This window comes from Callospermophilus lateralis, chromosome 12, assembly GCF_048772815.1.
Source record: "Callospermophilus lateralis isolate mCalLat2 chromosome 12, mCalLat2.hap1, whole genome shotgun sequence".
Taxonomy (NCBI): Eukaryota; Metazoa; Chordata; class Mammalia; order Rodentia; family Sciuridae; genus Callospermophilus; species Callospermophilus lateralis.
Window position 1 is genome coordinate 59,338,204 of NC_135316.1, and position 19,367 is coordinate 59,357,570.

At 37.8% G+C, this 19,367-nt stretch overlaps 1 protein-coding gene across 4 annotated transcripts in view; it reads left to right on the forward strand.

The window, feature by feature from the left end:
- Nucleotides 1-19,367, forward strand: part of Diaph3 (diaphanous related formin 3) — a 464,142-nt gene that overhangs the window by 111,513 nt on the left and 333,262 nt on the right. The gene's annotated exons all lie outside the window — the stretch shown is intronic.

Sequence of the window (19,367 nt, forward strand, 5' to 3'; positions counted from 1 at the left end):
TGAAGGTTTGAATGGCATGCTATAATTGAAGGTTAATGATGTAGAAAATATATTCTAATAAGTACTTTTTTCGACATTTTCTATGTTTAGATATATTGTAAGAAAGGCCTTCACACAAGCATTTAAAACAAAAAGACCATCTCTGGGGTTTAATTAATAGGAGTATGAAGAATAAACAATCTTTATTTTAGTCTTTACTTGTCCACATTTTATTACCTCCAAACTGATCTTCAGACTTTCAACTAATGGGCACGAAACTAGGACCTTCATATGTTTTAGTTACTTTTCTTTACTAGGCAGTGTTTAGCATGTAGTGATTGTCAATGAGGCTTTAATTTTGATCTTCTTTAGTCTTAAGGTGGCTAGTATTAGGGGCTGGGGTTGAATTAGAGAATTTAACAGGTATATTTGTAAGTGATGTGTTTTTGTTTCCAGCTTAATCTATACCTATAAAATGAATTAATTCAAAAAATATTTATTGAACACCCACTGTTTTCCAAGTGTCATGTTAGATGTGGGGCTTGAGAAAAAAAAAAAAAAAGCAAATCCAATCCCTGTTTCTATGGAATTTAAATGTAGAAAAGAGGAATTTTGGGATCAACTAGGGAGGCAGCTCTCCCTCATTTCTGTTTATGTGTCAGCCATGGGGCACTGGAGATAGCACTGGAAATATAGTTTCTCCATATAATTAGAAGTAGTGCCCCTCCCCTTACTACTATTACCATTCATTCTTCCCTTCTCCTTTTTGTGATGATATGATAACAAAAGAAAACAATATTGAAAAATTTCATGTATACATATTAAAATGGATTGTATGATTTATTGTGATTTTTATCTAATAACAACTAGTAAGTTTTGCTGTATGTTCTTATTTTTAAAAATATGATATAAACAAAATGTTGTGAAAATATTTCCCCAAGGATGGACAGTTCTAGAATATATTACTAGAAATTCACCAGGTTTTCTATGAGGTTCTTTAAAATTTAAAAATGGAAAATTGTATTGTTGGAGAATTTTTTTTCTGAAATTGTGCCCCTTAACATGTAGAGAAAAAAATTGGCAAGATACTTGAGTAGTTCTTCTAGTGTTTCAGTTAGAGAAATTAAAACTTGGAAGTTCTTGGAAATCCTGATGGTTACCATATGCCTGTTAATGGAAGTCAATATTTTGGGCTGTCTTTGAATTTGTTACTCCTTTTCTTTTAATTTTAGTTTCATTATATATGTATTACTTATTAATATATCATGTGGATTTATATCCTTTTGACTTAGTGTGTGTAGAATTATCTTTTACTAAGCTTTTGAGACTTTCTTCTTTATATTTTATATATTTATCAATATTAATGTGCCTAGCTGTTTACCCTCATTAAAATTGCTCTTTATACCTTTTCCTAAATATTAGGAATATCTGTTGTAAATATTATAGGAATAAGTTTTTTAAGCCTGTCTAATAATCTTTGTTTTTATTTGGTAGTTTCATCTTTTTGTAGCTATAGTAAAAAATATTGAGATTGATATCTGATATTTCATTTTGAATTTTCAGTTTGATTTTTTCAAGTTCGTCTCCCCGAGTCTTCCTGTTTCTGCTCCTTCTCCTCTTCCTTCTTTCATTCCTATGTTCTTACTTCCCTTCTGGCTTACCTTTTTTTTGCATACATTTTAAATTTAATTTCATTTTCTCTCATTTACTGACTTAGAAGACAAAAAGTCCTTTCTGATCTTATAATAGCAAAGGGATTTAATATGCATATACTTAAAATGAATGAAATTAATCAATAATTTCTTCTCTTGAATCAAAGAATGGTTTCATATTGATCCTTCTTCTTTGATTAATATGCTAGTTTTAAGTAACATTTTAATTGTATTTTTTTTATAAAGTGGAATATTATTGAGTTACACTACAAATTTGTATGTGCACAAAGTGTACACACAATCTCATCATTTTCTGATTTCTGTACTTTTCTTCACTGATTATTTATGCTTCAAGTGTATTATTACTATCTCTTAGGATCTGTTGCTTAAATTCTGTTCTTCATCTGAAATTATCTTTGTCATTACTTTTGAAGGCAAGCCCTTCTCTGGTTTATTACATTGAAGGCTTTTAGTTATCTTTTCTTAGCACATTGAAGGTAAAATTTTTCTCATCTTTTCATTGCTGTTTATGAGAGCTTGGCTTTTTATCTAAAACTCTTTGCAGTTAATCTGTCCTCTTTCTCTGCCTTTTTAAATGATATTTTCTGTCTTTGGTGTTTTCAAGTTTCTTTTATGTGATAGATGGTATTTCTTATTTATCCTGCTAGACATTTTATTTTATTTTGCTTCTTGAATATGATTGGTGTCTTGTGCAAATTCTGTGCTAACCGACAAGGGCACACAAATCAATGAAAGATAGTGAAACTCTGTTCCATGACAAAACAAGAAAGGAGATTTCAATCTTGAGCCCAATGGATGGGACATATGTGACATGCAGTAGAATTGAAATAATATGAATTTTCTTCTGCGTTCCTTTCTTCTCTCCCACCACAGTCTCTGGAGACTTAGCTCCTCAAATGCTGAGGGAAGGCTGATGAAGGTCATGTTTGCTTGAGCAGGAAATGCGTGGCTTGGAGAGTGCTCTATTTTTTTTTCTCTTGCATGCTTTCTTTTGCATGAACCCTTAGGATTCTGATTGGTACCTGGAGAATTCTTGAATTTTAGAGTTCTCTTTCACTTTTTCATCTTTTAAATTCTCTCTGGTGCATCCTGGGCGTTTTTCTCAGGACTATTTTCCCATTTACTAAAGCTCTCTTCAGGTACATGCAATATCCTAGTGGCTCATGCGTTTTGGTTTCCTGATGTTCTTCCATGGGCTCTGTATGTGATCAGCCTGATTCATCTCATCTAATGTTAGACTGTGAAATAAATGGCTGCTTTTTAAAAAAAATATTTATTTTTTAGTTGTAGTTGGACACAATACCTTTATTTTATTTATTTTTATGTGTCGCTGAGGATCGAACCCAGGGTTTCACACGTGCTAGGCGAGCACTCTAATGCTGAGCCACAACCCCAGCTCCCAAATGGCTGCTTTTAAATATGTAATTTATTCAAAAAGTTAATTCCCAGAAAATAAACTTTAAGGATTTTATTTTAAAATTCAGTAGATTTTGCAATCAGATCATTAATTTTTGTTTTGTCAGACTGGCTCTGTAATTTAGTGTAACTTTGGTGGATGGAGCTTTGAATGGGATACAAGTGTATGCTGGTTTTGCTCTATAGGTGTGTTAATTGCTTTGTACTCCCCTGTAAAACTGTTCATTTAATAAGTTTTTTAGTGAGCTTGCTAAGGGTTGGTGAAAATAAATGCTTAAAATATGTAATTACATTCAGCAAAGATGATATATTATTCTGACACAGGAATATAAATTGGATCTGGATACTATACCATATTAAAACTGACTTTCTAAATTTAAGTTATGAAATTTTGTTAGTTTTATGTGTTCAGTGATATATTCACACCTTTTACGAAGCAGAAAATTAACAAAAATATAGGAAAATTCAATAGTCCCATATAACAGAATATGTATTCTTGTAATTTCCCAAAGCACATGAATCAATCAATATAAACCATATTCCATGCCATAAAATAAAGTTATCAAGTTTAAAAGAATTAAAATCATACTTGGTGTGTTCTTTGACCACAGAGACTCAAACTAGAAGACAGTAAGATAAAAGAAAATCTCCAATGCCTTGGAAAATAAGCACACTTCTAAAAAAAAAATCTATGGTCATGGAAGTTTGAAGAGAAATAAATAAATTCTGAACCTAGTGAAAATATAACCTGATAGCATTAAAAACACATTAGAAATGAGGAATAGGCTTAAGTCAGTAATTGCTACTACTACCTAAGGAATCTTGGGTGGGGTTGCTGTGGTTGGAGAGCAAAATAAATGAAAAGCAAGCTTTAGAAAGGGTTTACTAAAAATAAGAGCAGAGATTAATTAAATTGAAAATAGAAACAATGGAAGAATTCATTGTGACAGAGCTTGTAATTTGAAATGATTGATAAAATTAACAAATTTGTAATAACCTTCACGAAGGAGGAAAGTATAGACAAGATTTCAATGTCAAGTATTAAATGAAATACTAACCACAACAGACCCTGAATAAAAAAGAAATAATGTTTAGTGTTGTTATGGGTGTAGTGTCAGTGTGTACGCCAAGAGTTCATGCATTGGTACCTTGCTCCTCAGTGTGGTGACGTTGCCGGGTGGTATGAAATCTTTACTAGGTGGACCAAGTGAAAGGTTGTTGGATCACTGGGCATCATCCTTTGAAGGGGATTAGGATGTTCTTGTAGGACCCAGTTAATTCCTGGAGAGTGATTTAATATAAAAGAATGAGCCTGGTCCTTCACTCTGCCTTCCTGTTTCATCCTATGATCTCTTTTTATTGTGCTGGATGTGCTCCCGCCATTGAGATGCTATTATCCTTTGGATCCTCAGCAGAGACCAAACACATGGGGCTACTTGATCTTGGACTTTTAGCTTCTACCACCATGAGCTAAATAAAACTCTTTTCTTTATGTAGTATCCAGTCTCAGGTATTTTATGAGAGTAACAGAAAATGGAGTAGTATAACTGAACAACTGAACACACAAACTAAATTGAGATGAAATAGACCAGTTTTTGGAAAAGCATGAATTACAACAAGAACTCAAACCTTTGAGGGTCCATGACCATTAGGAAGTTAAATTCCTAATTTGAAAATCTCCAAAAAGATCTTCAGGTATAGATGATATTATTGGAGAATTCTACCACACAGTTAAAGAAGAATCAGTGCCAATTCTATGCATTCATTTCCATGAAGTAGAAGAGCAGGGAGCAATTTACACTTATTTTATGAAACTGGTGTTACCAGATCATTAAACTAGAAAAGACAGTGGCTCAGTAAAATAATGGAAGAAACCCAAATTGGACAAATCCATCATAAATGTAGACATGAAAATTCCTATATAATATACTGTGTTGACAAGCCTAGAAAAATTATATAACAAAATTCAACACCTATGGATAAAAACTCTTAGATTCATCTGTCACTATGGAAAACCAATTAATATTTAGCAGTACCAATGTTTGAGATACTTGATACTTTAGTTCAGGATTGTTACGTTGATCAAAACAGAGAATGCACATCTTTTCAAATGCATACAACATAATAAGGCTCAATGAAGGCAGAGTATTATCAAGCTTAGCTAATGGTCTTTCTGTATCCTGAGCAATACACACAAAAGAAGACTACAACTGGATCTGCCAGGTGCTGCTGGGTGACGCTATGGGAGTCGAGATGCTAGTTATATCATTTTTCTCTTACATGGTAAGACATTTGGGGCAAGTGGATAAGATGATGTGAATGCACGTAAACACAGGGTTTACTGGCCACAGCTGATTGCCTATAGGATACTCAGTCACTTCAGTTTCTGCCAGGGCAGGCAGTATGCACCACCTCTGGCACTTAGTCCCAGCTGAACCAGGACACACCTCTGGTTCTCATTGGTGACTATGAGTTACTTTGGTGTCCTGCTGGAGGGAATGCAAGGTATCTTTGGAATCTTGGCATTCTACATTGCGACCTCTTAAATTCCCCAGTACCTGTGGGTCTCAAGTCCCAATATCCCTGTGCCCTGACCCAAGATTCTGGCACACACTTACCTATATTCTAAAGATACTTGATGAGGCTAAGGATGAGTCTCTCACAGGAGTCTTTTAGTCCCAAACAACATATCTCAAACAATCTGAATCCACAGGAAACTTCTGCTTTTCCCCTGGCTCTGAGTCTTTCCAGAGACTATTGTTCTCTGGAAAAAGCATTAAAGCCAGTAGACAAGATCCTAAGGAGAAGGGGTGCTGTGGGGTAGATGGAAGTTTGGTGTGGATCACTGCTTTCAGCATGCTTGTCCAGTTGTGGCATGTTATTCTGTGCCCAATTGCTTTGCCTTGAATAGAACATGTATTCTGTTAATGTTCAGAACATCAGGAAGATTCTCTGCCACTGGTCCAACCAGTGCCAAGGATTCCTTGCTCAAAATTGGCATAGTCCATGATAAGCACTGAATTCAGAAAAGGAGGTAGAGTTTTCTTGCCACTGTGTTGCCAGCACATTCTGGGTATGATGGGGAGGCTAGAGATCCAGTTTCTTACAGAAAAGTGAATGATATACATCAATGAAAATGAGGGCCAAAAGGTGATGAAATGAATTAAGATAAGATTGTCTTTCATTGGATTCCAGGCTTCAGTTTCTAATACTTAGTGCTAAAGGGGTTTTAAACATAACTACAAAACTCTTTTATATACCTCCCATCAAGGTGTGAGGTTTATATCTCCTGCCTAGAAACCTGCATGGACTGGTAACTACTTCAATAATAAAATATGATGGAAGTGATACTATGTGACTATGAAGGCTGAGTCATAACAGGCAATGACGCTTCTGCCTTGCCTTTGCACTGGACCCACAAGCTGCCAAGTTCAATGTTCAACTATACTAAGACTGCCACACTTGGGGGGAAGCACAGCTGCATGGAGAGGACTCATCTATGCACTCTGGTTGACAGTCCTGCTGAGCTCAGTGTGTAAGATATCTCAACCCAGGTGCCAGACATGTGAATGAGACTCCTAATGATTCTAGTTCCCAGCTGTCAGTCTCCCTCAAGTCTTTGAGTCTTCCTAGATGAAAAACCAGAGAACATGAAGTAGAGGCAAGCCATCCACTCTGTACTCTGTCCTAATTTCTGACACAACAGAAACCATAACCATAATTCAGTTGATATTTTTCTCTACTAAGTTTTGAGGCAGTTTGTTATTCAACAATAGTGTCCAAAACAGATTTTCATAATAGTGAAAGCCCCTCCCAATCCCATAGTGAAAAAGCTAATATCCTTGAGGAAAAAACATATCTGTTTATTCCAGTTTATGCCAAATTTTTTAAAAAAGGATTAATGATTACTTTATAACATAAAGGGGAAGATTTTATGCAGAACGAATTTGCAGTTTGGTTCTCTGCACAAACAAAACACATGTGAAACAATGTGTATTCACATATTTTTTTATATCATGAGAAAAACAGTGTTCTATGTACATTATTAAGATAGGTTTAATGAGTGGAAGTTTTTTGACACAGATGTTTCACTATATGAAAATAAGGTATTTATATGCTATTAGAGGGGATGGATCGCACTTTCCAGCAAAAGGAATCCTCCCCATGAATTCCTCTTTCCCCCCCTGCTCCCACAAGAACCAGTTCTGGGTTCCCTTCTCTCTGGGGTAATCTCTGTCTCTCTCTCATCTATTAAATAAAATTCGCTTTTTCTCTTGCCTAGCTTTTTTTGGGTGTTTAATTTTGAACATCAGGGGAATGAGGACCCGATCCTGAAATTAAAGACTGGTATCACAACCATACATCTAACTATTCATCCTTCCTTCCAGCCATCCATGCCTCTCACTACTCATTTATCTGTCCATTCATCTATTTGTTCATCCATCCACCCACCTACCCACCCACCAGTCAGCCAAAAATCATTGACCAACAACATTAAGTGAAAACCTCCTAGGTGTTATGTTCTTTTCTAGGCACCAGACATACAAAATTAAATTAGATACAGTTCCTGTTCTCACTTAAGATAGTTCAGAGGCGAGGAGAAATACTTATAGCATAAAAGTATGATTGGTGGTTGTGGTCTTTTTTTTGGGGGGCGGCGGGAGGTCTTGGTTTTTTGATTTTTAGCTTGCTGTTCTCATCATTTATTTATTTATTTTTAGGTAGCATCCTTAGTTGGTGTTCCTGCTTAGGATGCATGGTAAGAGTAGTAAGACTAGTGTAGGTCCCCTGGTGCCCTTCTCCTGCCATGAGAAGGCCTTCACAGACCACTGTAAGTCTTGAGGGACATTGGACATAGGGAATTTGGTCAGGTAAAACCAGCCTACCATGTCTTAACTGAAGCAGAGGTGGAGGTGAAAGTCCTGCGAAAAGGAAAGAGGAGCTCAGTGGCCTGCTGTGAAATAGATGAGTTGATGACCTTGAACCACCCAAATGTTATCCAGCTCTTTCAGGTCATTGAAACCCTTGAAAATGTCTACATCATAGTGGAGCATGCAGGTAAGGGACCTGAATCACCACATCCCACCTAGGGACATGCAGGAGGAGGAGGTGCGGAGACTATTCATGCAGATCACATCTGGCATGTGTTACTGCTACAAGATGTGCATCTTGCATTGAGATCTGAAGGCTGGGAACATTGTATTGGGTGCCAGAGGCAAGAGCAAACTCATCCACTTTGACTTAAGTACCAGGTTTAAGTCTGGAAAACATCTGAACAAGTTCTGGGGTACTCTTCAGTACTTTGCCCTGAAAGTTGTCTGAAAGCAAGTACGTGAGGACTCCCCAATGGACAGCTGGAACCTGGGTGTCATTCTGTATTTTATGTTGACAGGGAGGTGCCCTTTTAGGGTATCCACCATTATGGAGCTGAGGAGACAGCTCTTGTACCTCAAGTTGGAATTTCCAAAGCATATCTTTGTGGAAGCACGAAGACTCATCAAGTAAATCCTTAGAGGACACCATCGCAAGGCTCTTGGTAGAGGAAATATTTGAGGAGTCATAGCTGAATCAGGGTGAGGAGTATTTATTCTTTATGATGTGCCCCTTCCTAACCTGTTAGACCCCACAGTATTGACAATCAATCCTCTTTGACATGGGTTACGACCCTTACAATATGTGGGTGTCTCTATCCAAGAGAAACTTCCATGATGCGATGGCTACGTACCTCATAGTCCGGTACCAGATAAGCCAGGGAGCAGGCTACATGTTATGGATGAAGCCTGTTGGATGGAGGGTTGTACCTCACCCATGGCCCATGGATACTTCCAATCTCCCTGTCCTCTCAAAGAGGAGTGCAAGTAAGCCTGCCCTTCATATGATCCCCTTGCCCTGAGGAGGCCAAATAGGGAAGAAGAGCATCAGAAGAGCCAGTGTGCCTGCCATTAGTCTGCTCTTCCTGCATCAGAAGACCCCAACTCTTAGCCTTGCCTCCCAGTATGGCTCTGTATCTGATGTGCCCCAACCCCATATTATGTTACTGCGGGGCAATTTTTCCCAAGATGACAACAGAGTACATTCCCATGGCAACAGGAAGGGCTGGAAGTGGGTGAGGCAAAGGATCACTGCCTTCTTTGGACAGCTATTCTGTTGCTTGCCGTGTATGAGTGAAAATGTTGCTACAATGCAAGGAGAGCAGAACCCAGCTCAGTTTAGAAACAGGGAGGTTTCTGTATAAATTCAGGAGCACATCTGGTTTCACCTGGACATGAGGAGTCTCTTCTGCCCCAAGCCGTGAGAGACATCAGATGAGACTCTTCCCTGGGACACTTCTTCCTACCCTGCTTCTCTCTGTCCTTTCTCCCATATTCTGGGATGGTGGAGATATTTCTTAATAAATTTGTTTCTCTCAAATTATATAGTCAAATTATTGATATTCCAAAGGTTACAACAAAAAAAGGTGGATTCAACAGTTAGGGGTGTGTGTGTGTGTGTGTGTGTGTGTGTGTGTGTGTGTGTGATCCCCTGAACTGTCTTTGTCTCTTGATTCTAACTTGTAAATAAAGAAAATATTATTCAAATTTTGGAAAAAAAAAATGGAGGATGCTCAGGGAGAGGGCAGGATCCCATCAACCATTCTTTCCTTGACCTGGGCTTCTGTGCCTCCTTCTGTTTTAGTGTGATAGACTCGCTCACCTTGAGCCCTCACCTTTAGATGGGAACTTACTTGCCTTGAGTGAGTGTAGAGTACTCACTAGCTTTGACTTAGTGTGTATGGGGACTTGATTCAGTGTGGATGGATACCCATTATCTGGTGGCCTTTGCCAGAAGGAATTCATTTCCCAGTCTTCAGGTCCCTCCTTGAGATGTGTGGAGACCGTGGTGTAACTGTTGGAGCAATCACATCTGAGAGTGCGTGCACTGGAGGCCCCAGAGTGTTCTATGGCATCTCTGTAATATCATGTGTAGGGAAGGGGGAGGTGGGTCTTGGGCAGGGGGTGGGCGGGTTGTCTGTAGCAGTGACTGGGTACTTTACTACCTTCCATGCAGCCTCCCCACCTGAAGCCACCTCATGGTCGCTGCTAAAGGTAGTAGAGAAGGAAGCACATGGGGTTTTGGGAGTGGAGATGTCAGGCAGTCTTCTGGATGCCATTTACATAAAAGCAAAGTATACAGTGTGGAATTGCTCTTATCTTTGGATTCGCTGACACTGAATTATATTACATGAAGTATACACAATGTGTAGAAAGTGCTCAGGTTAGCCAGGATGGGAAGCTACAGGCATCTTCATCCCTGATATCTCCACAGGGGTGGGCCCCCAGAACTGCTCTGACAGCTTCTTCTTGCTCTTCCTCTTAGTAGTCAGAATTAGATTCCTTAAAAAGAATTTTGTGTCACATGTGTCATTTTAACAGTTTGTCATTTTTTTGGTAGGAACCCAATTATGAAATTATTAGATACATAGAAGTTTTTTATGGAGAAAATTCTTGAATAATTTTCTGAAGAAAATAAATCTAAAGAATTATAAATTCTCCTAAGGCAAAGCCAGTTCCCAGCTTGAAGCAGGGGCACACTGTATATGGTCAGACATTTTTTGATCTAACTGTCCCCTAGGGAATGGATTGACTAATTGCTTCCTGAAAGGTTACAGAGTACAGGAGATTCTTGGAAACAGGAGAGGCAGAATGAGGATCATGGAGGATTGTGCCTCAGGATGAAACCCAGGCCCAGGTGGACAACTCCATGCCCACATTGGGACAGTAACATAGATAGACGTGCAGAAATTCTGGAAGATGGTAGGGAGGCAATGTAGAAGAGGAATGTCTTTTGTGCATTTTGTGTGGCTTGATCTCAGAAACTGGAATTTTCCTATAGGCCTGCTCTTAGGCTGGCACTTGTCAGTCAGGTGTTCTCTCTGTGAATATCCTAGAACAGATGTTGGTCTCCCCTTTGTGGGCTTTGTAACTCCCCTCTCTATTTAAGAAGGAAACGCTCTTTCTCTTACTAAATTATTTAAATATGTGGTGCCAAGGCCCTCCATACTGGGGCCCTTTCATCAAATAGTACCCAAACCATCGGTGCCATCCCTCCAGACAATGCTCAGTTTTCCACAGTGGGCACCAAATGCCTGTCCTCCCTGAGCCTTCCTTTGGTCCACAACTTCCTGTGGCCTCTTCTTGCCTGCTGGTCATAAATGCAGTTAGGTGGGGATGTATATTTGGGTCAGTCTAAGTCCCCAACTCACAGGAGGCCATGGGCAGCATCCAGTCATCCAGATGTGACATCTGTCTTCATATCCCCTGAATAGGAGCACACCTTTGTTGCACAGGGAGAGCTAAATAAACCTGTTGTCTTTGTAAAATATAAGGCCTTAGGTATTTCATGAGAGTAATAGAAAATGGAGTATACAACTGAACAACTTTAAACACAACAAACAACAGTTTAGATAGAATATATCAATTTGTGAAAAAGCATGAACTACCACAGAAACACAAATAGTTACAGGGTCTAATGACAGTTAAGCAAATGAAGTTCCTAATTTGAAAATCTCAAACAATAATCTTCAGGTACAGACAATACCATTTTACCTGTGTCCCATATGGTGAGTAACACACAGGAACATCTAGGGTTGACACCTTTACGAAAAACTAGGAGGCAGACTTGGAGCATTATCTTGATGATGACATCATGATCTTGGACATATATTTTCCAAAAGTATGAGAGAATATATGGGTTGTTTTAAAGAATTATCTTTGTGGTAATTTTTTATGGCTGCCTTAAGAAAGTCATATACATGGGGACTTATTAGAGCTCAACCAAGGTGGTATAGCCAATATTATATTTGATGGTAAAAGACCGAATGATTTTCCTTTGAGATTGTGAACAAGATGATGCTTACTCTCAATACCTTTATTCACCAGTGCTGGAAGTTCTAGCCAGAGCCTTAACGCAAGAACAGAAAATATAAAGCCTATACATCACAAAGGAAGAAAGCATTCCTTTTTTGAATATGACATGATTTTACACAGAGAATTCTTTAAAAGTTTCCTAGAATTCCCAGAACTTATTAATAAATTCAACAGGATTTCAGGATTCAAAATAAATATTCGTAAATCAATTTTATGTCTTTATACTAGCAATGAACTTGTAGAAAATTAAGCTGAAAACACTAGCATTTACAGTAGCTTAAAACCATAACTGTTAATTCTAACAATTTATGGCATGGGCCTTTAATACTGAGAAGTGTGAAATAACAGTGAAGGAAATTGAAGAAAATCCAAATATATAAAGAGACATTCCATGTATATGAATTATGAGATTCAATATCATTTGTTTGTTCATTTGGGTTGTAGGCAGAACCCAGTTCCTTATACTTGTTGGAATGAGGGTCCTACTTCCTTTGTAGCTCTTTGCTGAGGGACATTCTCATTTTTAGAGTATACCAAGAATTTTTGGGTTTTGTTCCCCTTTACTTCATTTTCAGAATCAGTAGGGCAGGATGAGTCTATTTTATTTTGACTTTTCCATTTCATTTTCCTTATCCAGTTTAGTTTTAGTTTTTAAGAGTCATGTGATTAGATTGAACTACTTGGGTAATTAGGATGGCCCTATGCTGAGACTTCTATTGGGAAGTGCTACTTGGTTGTAGAAGTTTTCCTTACGATAATTAAGAAAGAGAAGAGTTTGATATCTCCTGTTATAGAATTTTAAGAGGTAGATTTTAACCTGTCCTGTTGGGTCATGCCTGTAATCTCAATTTGAAGATCTTCTGATTAGCAACATTTCCTGCTTTGCTATGTGAAGCCATATATTCATAGGTTCTGGGGTTAGGTTGTACACATCTTTTGGTGGGCAGCGCAAGTACCCTACCTACCATGCATGCCTAGCCCTTTGATGGCTTCCTGTTGCTGTGGCATCATACACCCTTTCCTCCTTGCTTGGTTTTATTTCTGATTTAGCTACCTGTGGTGATCATCACAGCCATATCTTTTATGGCTAGTATCTCTGTATATATTCTCTCCTTAGAAACCTGTCTCCTTTCTATGACTTAACTTTCAAGAATTAGGTCAGACATCAGTGGTGTTGAAGTCAAGAGAGAGAGGGGAGGGGAGACAGGGAGGGAGGGAGGGAGAGAAAGGAGAGGAGGAGAGGGGAGGGAGACACACTCATACACAGAGATGTTACTTTCTGTTTCCATAGTACCATGATCATAGGACTTATTGTGTTTTGGAAATGATTTTGCTTCACATTTGTTTTAACCACTATTCTGTGATGATTTCACGGGTAGAAAACATATTTTATTTAGTTTTGTGTTTCTTGTATCTAGTGCAGGATCAAGCACAAGGTGAGCCCTTAAGAAAAGACTGACTGAAGTTGTTAATGAACACTTGATTTTTAATGGTGATGTAGTTACACCCTTTGAGCAGCAGTCAGTCAAACAGGTACTCCAGATTCTTCCTCCTTGGTTAAGTATGGATACCAGTTCTGAAATCACAACTGATGGTTTCAGCATGAAGGCTGAGATAGGCTCTGTAATGTTGTATAGAGGAAGTGCTCCTATTAGGACCTTTTCTGTATTATGAAGTAAGGTCATAGGCCTGGGTATCAGCACCCTTAAATGATATTTCTAAGTGTTCTTAACATCTCTTGGCTGGCTCTTTTCTTACATATAAAAATAAAAGAAGATTAAATTTCATTTAAACCATTTATTGAGTGCTTAGTCTGTCTCACTGCTTGCTCAAATAAGAAATGCTTCCTATTCTTAGAGAATTTTTTTGGGTAAGTTGCTGTTATAGACTTATAGATTTAATCCAGTTCTGAGAATCCTTGGCGTCTTTGTCTTTTCCTTCCTATAATCACATTTGAGAAGATAGGTAACAACTTTAAACAAAGTAAGGGTGGAATCTTACTTGATAGAACTATGCTGCTTTTGACTAGGAGGGAAATCTGGTAACTAACTAGTGTCTCCTTTGCTCTTTGAGGTTAGTAGTGGTGTTTGTTTCCTAAAACCAGTAACATGTCAGAAACAACACAATTTTGAATTCACTGTGTCTCTCTAAGCAATTGAAAAACCAGCCTCTATCTCAAAGCAAAGCCTGTCCAAGGAAGGGACATGGCCTTTGTCCTTGGAAAAACCCACAGAGCACTCCTAGGCACATTCCCACACTGCTAAGTTGTTTATCTACAAATAACAGGAGAGATTTGCTGCGCCAGGTGTCCCTGACTCAGTCAGGCTAGGTGGGGATCCTTAGCAGCCCCCTGGCAGCCACCAATCAGCATGAGACAGGGAAATACCTGGGATGCCAGATGACCCTCCCAGTAGTTTATGGTGGATGATAACATGTTGGGAAACCATGTAGTTCAGCACATACACCCCTCTTGGCTTAAACCAATCAGTTCAAATGAATACCCCTTTTGTACTGAGCAATCACCCCTACCCGACTTGTTCCCGCCAGTGAATGTGCTAATCATGTTTTAGAGTTGTTATTTGATTTTCCAGCGGGGTGTGATGATTTGCTAAGAGATGCTATGATGTATGTGAAGTCCCTGCCCTCTCCAAAGAATGTATAAAACTACTGCAAACCCTGGGCTCGGGGCCTCTCAGCGTCACCAGTTGCTGTGTGTGTGCGTGCACGGAGGACCCAGACCCAGCTAGCTTGCGATAAACACCTCTTTGCTGCTTACATCGATCTGGGGTCTCTGGTGGTCTTTGGGGGTCCCGAATTCCAGCATAACACAATAACTGAATTTCAAAAACCAAGCTACTTTTTAACGTTCAAAGGTGGTTTGAACATTGTGATTCTAAACTTTCTCTTGTCCCTCCGCCCTTTCTCTCTCTTTATGAAAGTTTTTTTTTTTCACCTCTTTACCTACATTGAGACTCCTACTGGGAAGTCTTAGTTGTAGAAGTTTTTCTTAAGATAATTAAGAAAGAGGAGAGTTTAATATCTCCCTTTATAGAATTTTAAGAGGCAGATTTTAACCTGTCCTGGTGGGTTATGCCTGTAATCTCAAACCACATGGGAGGCAGAGGTAGAAGGATCCCAAGCAAGTTCAAGGGCTCTTCAGCAACATAGTGAGACCTTGTCTCAAATTAAAATTTAGCAACATTAATTATAAAAAAGTACTGGGGATGTAGCTCAGTGGTAGAGGACCTATGATTGTAATCTCCATTCTCTTTCTCTCACACACACACACACACACACACACACACACACACACACGGCACATTTTGGTTAAATTAACATTTAGCATGCTGTGTTTTGGTGTTTTCCAATTCAAATATCATACTGATCTCTCATTTCTATTCATGAAGAAACAGTATTAACACAGTGCTTATTCAACCATGAATACAGTTTGTGGTCAAATCACAAAATGCTGATGGTGCTGTGCTGACAAAAGGCAAATAGTATAGATTTTATTACCTGAAGATTGATCATTTATAGATCAGTTTTTTCCTAGGTTGTTTCTTACACTGATGATGACAGAATTTTCACTTGTGGAAAAAGCTATGGTTTTCAATAAACCTCTGTCAAGATTGTGGATCAGCCTACTCAGTATCCCTTATTATCTTGAACATCTTTCCAGAAGATAGGAAGTGATATTTTTACACCATTCTTAAAAATAATATTGTTGAAAATAGTAGGGGTGGGTGAAACCACTGAGAGGTTTGTGAATGACAACTTGCTAAGCAATATGCTGGCCTCACAAGTCTTAAAATATGGAAAATTTTAATGCATATTTAGTTTGTGTTTTAATGTTTAAATGTTTTATTTAGTAAGAGTTTGTTTCCTCTCACTGTACCCTGTTGTTGAGAGCCACAGTAGGAATGGCCCCTGGCATTTTGCCAGAAGTAATGGTTGAGAGGGGAGCCATTGAAATTGATGGTTATGTTAAGCTGTGTATTTAATTGTATATAGACCCCTGCTGTCCCCCTGGGGGGGGCGCCTGCTACTTTGGAGTTCCTGGGGAGTTTCCATTGGTGGGTGGTGTGCCTGGAAGGGCTGAGTGGGTGGCATTCCTGTGAGTTCGGAAATATAGTTTGTTCCTGCTTGAGTGGCTCATGATTTGTGCCTAGCCAGACTGGGGCACCCTGTCACACTTTTGTTGTTTTTGGTATCTCTAATGAAATGTAATGTGTAACCTGGTTATACTTTATAGTGTTGCCCTCCTCTTTGATTTTGTTGTTGAAAGATTAATTCCCACAGCAAATTAAAACCTGGAATATAAATAAATTTGGTATTATTTCTCTTCACATGGAACTTTAATAAGTTTGATAGAGAATTAGTTTACATGTAATATACATCAGTAGGTGTAAATTTTATTTTAATGATTTATATTCTGTAGTTTAAAGGAGAGGTATGTAGTGGGTTTAGAAATAGTTGATTGGGGTCCTATTATTCTAGTTATAATTATTATGTTAGGAATGATAAATTTTAAATGGCTATGTTGTATTTTTAATTACTCAGATCAGAGAGCTTTACCAATTTACATGGATTGGCATGTTTTAATAAATTTTATAGTGGGTTACAACATAAGCAAAATTAGTGCAAAAAAGTCTTTTTTGTACTAACATAATTTAAAATCACTTTGTATATTTTGGTATAAGGCAGTTTTGTGAATATTAACTTTATTGTGCACATTGAAGGTAGCAGTATGAATAATCTGAAACTATTTATATTAGCTTTAGAATATATTTATGAATATACATTGAATATAGAGTGGTTGAAAATTCACTCCAAACAAAATATTGAAGGCCCACTGGGGAAGTACTAACTCTCGGGGCCCGAAGAGCACAGATTCTCTATGCATCTCAATACCAACTAAGTCAGCTCTTAAATGATTCCTTATATGTTTGATTTTAAGCTTCTCTGCCGCATGTGAAATAAGAATAAATACAAAATAGAATGTCAACAAGGCAAACAGTTAAGCAGATGCTTAGGTGTTCTCATGAGACTTGAAAGCAAGATATGAAATGCCTACAGGCAGTCTGTCTGTTACTGATAATGGAGAGTAACTCTTCTTTTTTTGAAGTAGCATCTTGATTGGAAACAGAAACATCTATTTAACTGTTTTAGTCATAATAGCAGGCAGGTTTCAGTCTGTTGCAGGGAGTGTCTTTCTTATGTTTGTGCATTTTTGAATTAGTTATTCTGTGACTTTTCCTGGATAGAGAATAGATGAATAAAATCATCTTGACAGGGGAGTGTCAATATAAGTGGCAAGAAATATGCTGTTTAGATTTTTTTTTGTAATATCAAATTCTGAAAATTTGTAGGTGGGCAATCTGTGTTTCAGAGTGCAAATGAAGAAAATGGATTTTAAGCACTGAATTTTTAAAATGCATACACATACAGAGGAACATAAAAATTATACATATAATGGGGTATGGTGATATTTTAATTCATATGTATATTGTGAAATGTTTAAATCAGGTTAAACATTTCTATCTCTATCTTTTTTTTTTTTTTTTTTTTGGTACCATAGATTGAATCCAGGGGCTCTTAACCACTGAACCACATCCCCAGCTCTTTTTATATTTTAGAGACAGGACCTTGCTGAATTGCTGCTAAGGGCCTTGCTAAGATGCTGCTGCTGGCTTTAAATTTGTGATCCTCCTGCTTCATCTTCCCAAGCTACTGGGATTACAGGCATGCTTATAAAAAATTTCAAAATTCTTTTGACTTTTGAAGGTACAGAATATATAATTGTTATCTGTAGTTTCCCTCTTGTTCAAGAGCACAATAGGAGTTCTTTTTCTGCCTCAATTGTGACTTAGTACCCTTTGATCAGCATTTCTGCATTCCCCCTACTCTCCCCAATTACTGTAAGCTCTCTTCCATTTCCTACTTCTGTGAGATCAACTCTTCTCCATTCTACCTATTTGTGGGATTATGAAATGTTTGTCTTTCTGTGCCTGGCTTGTTTTCATTTAATAATCTCTAGTTCCATCCATGCTGTCACAAATGCCAGGATTTCTCCTTTTAATGGCTGAATGGTATTCCATTGTGTATATGTACCACATTTTCTTTATCCATTCCTCAGCTGATAGATACTTAGATGTTTCCCTATCTTGATTATTGTGAATAGTGCTGCAACAATCATGGGAGTGCAGATGTCACTTTGACACACTAATTTAATTTCCTTTGGATATATACCCAGCAGGGGGATTGCTGGATCATGTGGTAGTTGTGGTTTTGAAATTCTGAGGAACCTCTATAGTATTCCCATAATGACTGTGCTTACCAGCTGCTCCTACCAACAGCTTGTGAAGGTTCTCTTTACTTCATATCTTTGTCTTGTAGTTTTTTTGCACTTGTTGCACTTTGAACTTGTTGTTGTATTTTTGATAGTAGCCATTTGTACTGGAGTGAGGTGATATCTCATTCTGGATTTGACTTGTATTCTCCTCATGATTAGTGATATGAACATTCTCCCCTACCCCAAAGCTAAGTCCCCAGAGGAAATGTCCTCCAGCCACACTGCAGCTGCCTCCAGCCACCACTCAATTAATCCCATCTGGGATTAAGTTCTTGATTATGTTAAAGCTATAACCCCATCATTTCTCTTCCAAACTTTTTTGCATTGTCTCACACTTGAGCTCTTGGGGGGACACCTCACACCTAAACCAATACACAAGTCTTATATTTTGTCTTCAATCCCATTTGGAATTGATTTTTTTCTCTAAACAGCGAGAGGTTAGGAGTCTAGTTTCATTCTTCTGCATAAGAATTCCCTAGTTTTCCCAGCAATATTTATTGAAAAGACCTTCTCTCCATTGCATATCCTTAGCAGTTTTATTGTAAATTAGTTTGTTGTTAATTTTTCGGTTTACTTCTAGACCTTCTGTTCTTTTCTTTTGGTCTGTGTGTCTGTTTTTATGCCAATATCATGCTGTTTTGATTATACCTTTTACTCTTGTTTAATTGGAAATGTTGTACCTGAAATAAAAAACAAAGTAATATTATGGCATGTGACTTACACAAACTTGTTTTTATACTTTGTGATGTTCTATTTTTGATAATTTGATGAAATTTTGTTTCTGACATTTTATTATTGAAATTATGTGCACATATAAAGTCTTACATACAAACAAATATATACCTGTGAATCCTAGTATAGCTTTTTTCCCTACCCAATTTTTTTTGGAGATATATTATTATCATTGTATTATTTGTGTAGGTTTCCAAATCACCAGTGAAATAAGCTATTCATTTTTACCAAGGTGGTTTTTCTATGTTCAAGGTAAGTTGTTGTGTAGTAGTAACAATGTCTTACTTAAATGTCATGATTGGATCAGTG